This window comes from Papaver somniferum, chromosome 2 (genome assembly GCF_003573695.1).
Source record: "Papaver somniferum cultivar HN1 chromosome 2, ASM357369v1, whole genome shotgun sequence".
Classification (NCBI taxonomy): Eukaryota; Viridiplantae; Streptophyta; class Magnoliopsida; order Ranunculales; family Papaveraceae; genus Papaver; species Papaver somniferum.
Genome location: NC_039359.1, coordinates 52372444 through 52376090, shown reverse-complemented (window position 1 = coordinate 52376090; position 3647 = coordinate 52372444). Strand labels below are relative to the sequence as shown.

The following is a 3647-nucleotide window of genomic DNA, read 5'->3' as shown; positions in this document are numbered from 1 at the left end:
CGTCTCCTCTCCCCCTCTTCACCTGCTTATTTGAAACTCATTTTCTCTCCTTATTCTCTCTTCTTCTTTCTTCTTTTTCGTTATTATTTTCTTCTCTTCTTCAGTTGAAAATCGAGAGGTCATATTGAGGTATGGCTTGAAGAAATTTATATCGTGAGGATGTATAAAAGAAGCAGGAGTTGGTGTTTCTGCTAATTATGAAGAATAAGATTGAGTCCTGTTATGAATCGAGAACTTGGGTTTCCTCGGTGAATCGGTAATGGAGTTAGAAATTGAGAAATTAAAGTGGGTTTGGTGAACACAGTATGATGAGGAAGAATTAGTGATTGATATGTGAGTTTTAATGAAGATTAGAGAAGCTAGGGTTTCTGTTCTTTCCCAATATAGATATTAGGGTTCTTGGATGTAATTGAATCAAGTGACTGAAACTGAAATTGAGGTTTTAGGGGAAAGATTAGAGATGGGAATGTTTGATTTGAAAAATTTGAGGCCGTGGTGGTGGTAGAGGCAGAGGAGGCAGCAAAGAAGGAGGTCGTGGTGGTGGTGGAATGAAAGGTGGTAGTAAAGTGATTGAGTACAGAGTCTAGAATCCTTTTAGATCAAAGCTTGCTGCTGCTGTACTTGGTGTTGTTGACAATTTTTGGATTGTAAGTATTATTTGTGTATAATGTTTGGGATTTCACTTTGTGTTTTTACTTTTTTTTCTTTGTCATTGTTTTAACATAATGGTGTTTGATTTCATCATATGCTTGATAATAATAAGACGCATGTTTGCCTTCTATAGGAAGATGTTGGAACTTATGTCCAAGCTGGGATTTGCGGCTTACCGCTTTTCTGTTTCATGGTCTCGTATTTTCCCTGGTAATTTATCTGCTACCTTGTCGAATTTAAATGTTTCTTACTGTTGTTTTGTGAGAGTTGTGAAGTAAAAGAATATCACTCTCTTTTGTTTCTTCATTTATTTCAACCGTCAACTCTTTATGGAACTAAATTTAGGTCTCTTTCTGTTAGCGCAGATGGTTTGGGAACAAAGGTCAATGAGGAAGGAGTTGCCTACTACAACAATCTCATTAATGCTCTGCTTGGTAAAGGTCCTTGTTTATTACTTCGCTGTCCCTTCCATTGATGATTAAACTGCTTAGTTGAATATCATTTGTTCTGCAGGTTTGCAGCCATACTTGACATTATATCATTGGGATCTACCGAACCATCTTCAAGAGTCAGTGGGAGGATGGTTATCCGACAAAATTGTGTAAGTTTGATAATAAAATCTTATTTCTGGTTTGCATATCCCATTTTGTGTAGCTTATGAACTAATGAGTGGATGCCATACTTTATTTGGGAATCATGCAGAAAATGTTTTGCAATATATGCTGAGACTTGCTTTGCGAGTTTCGGGGACCGAGTAAAACATTGGATCACATTAAACGAACCTCTTCAAACTTCGGTAAATGGACATGATATCGGGATATTTGCTCCTGGAAGAAGTGAAAATTCTTCTACTGAACTATATCTGACTGCACATTATCAACTTCTGGCTCATGCAGCACCTGTTTCCATATAGAAGAAAAAGTTTCAGGTGATTTCTTCGATCTGTGCTTTGATGCTTTTACATTTCCTGATAATTGTCTAAAATTTTAAATTTATTTATTTGTGTGGCTCTTATGAAAACTGAAACAAAAAAAAGAAAAACATTTTCTCATATAAGGCAAGTTTGATAATTAATATACGGATAGACTTCCATTTTCTCTTATAGTAAGCTACAAACACGGACGATTTATGTGCAAATGATAAGAAAAAAAAAACGGTTTGTTTACAATAGCAGTTAGATGCTCTGCAGTGCCAAAAAAATATGGTGAAAACAACCTCATCATTCAACTGACACGGGATTTATATTCTTTAATACATATGCTTATAAGAGTACTAAATAGTCTCAATGTACTGTTGCTGTCGTCCCTATTAACAGTTCCCATCAATTTCACCATTTTTCATGTTCGTAATTTTGTATCTCTTGTAGGCTCAACAGGGTGGTGAAATAGGAATAGTAGTTGATTGTGAATGGGCAGAGCCTTTTTCGGATAAGATGGAGGATAAAATTGCTGCTTCAAGGCGTCTTGATTTTCATTTTGGGTGGTATTTGGATCCAATATATTTTGGAGACTATCCTAAAACCATGCGTGAGAAACTTGGAGATCGGCTTCCAAAATTCTCAGATGAAGATAGAGAGTTGTTAAGGAACTCGGTAGACTTTCTGGGTATAAATCACTATACAACAAGATTAATTGCTCATGCGACAACAAGCCATGGATATAGGCATCATTATCATGATCAACAAATGGAACAAATTGGTACAACACTTACTTAAAGGTTTATGTTTTTGAATGTTGTATAAGATCCTTTATCTAAATTCTTCTTATGATCAGTTCAATATCCTGGGGGTGAGGCTATTGGCGAGAAGGTACTGATAATATCCAGCTAGTTTTCTCTCTAACACATGCATTCAACTTTTATTTGAGTTTAATTCTGTTGAAAATGTCATTTATGCCAGGCTGCATAAAATGTCATTTATGCCATTATACCCGATGTGATGGTAGCTGCTCTATATTTTTTTGATCACAGTATTGCTTCTCAAATAGCACAGCAGAAGGAATTCAATGGGTCTTCTATTGCAGGGGAAGATTTGTTGTTGATGTTCTGTTCATGGTACTTCTGGTGATGAAGAAATGGATGACATGATGGGTGCTGGTTGTGTATGTTGTAGGCTTTTGGTTTGAGGTTATTGCACTTAATTGCTGAGAGCTTCGCACAGGTGCAATGGGTGAATAAATTGCATCTAGAGACTCACAACAAGAGCAGATGATGGCGTGCTGAGCAGCTGAGGATTGTTGGTGCTGATTCTGCAGTAGCTAGGATTGTTGGGTATCCTTCTACTTTTGCAGCCTAAACTTTGACATCAAAACCAGATCTAGAAAATATGGTATCAGGTCGCAAAAGTATGAATCTGAGTGAGTTTCAGAAGAAGCATGATGTGGCCTTCAAAGCTTTAAGTATTTGGTAAGAAGAAGCATGATGTAGCCTTCAAACTTAAAGTATGTTGAAGAGTTTGTAATTTTTTTTTTTTTAAAGAAATGAGATTGTATTTTTATTTAATTTTTGTAAAATGAGATTGTAATTTTTCCTAGTTAACAATTGATGTTTTAAATTGAATTTAATGATATTAAATTAAATTAGTTTTGCATTTAGTTTGTTGTGTATTTGCTTTTTGTTTAATTATGATTTCATTTTTTATTCAGCCGGGTCAAAATTGGTCGGAAGCCTTTAAATGAACCGGAACATTCTGTGTAATGAGCAACTAATTTCAGACAAGCTGAAAGTTTGCACCGACTAAAATCTTGTACATCCAATACCCTTGAGCAACTTATTATTGGTCAGTTAAGTTGCTCTAAACCTTTGTCAACGTAACATATTACTCGCTAAGATGGTTGAAATAAATTTAGAGCAACTCACTCTAGGATAATTGGAATAAACTGAAAGCAAGCATACTTGTTAATCGCTGATGGTAGTTGAAACATTCTTAGAGCGAGTGCCTAGCTGCTTTAGACCTATAGAGATCCCACCTTTTGAAACTCAAGAGCGAGATACAAATT

The 3647-nt window shown here is 35.7% G+C and overlaps 1 pseudogene; it reads left to right on the top strand.

Moving 5' to 3' along the window:
• Window positions 1-725: 725 nt before the first annotated feature.
• Window positions 726-2860, top strand: LOC113351009 (annotated as a pseudogene).
• Window positions 2861-3647: the final 787 nt, after the last annotated feature.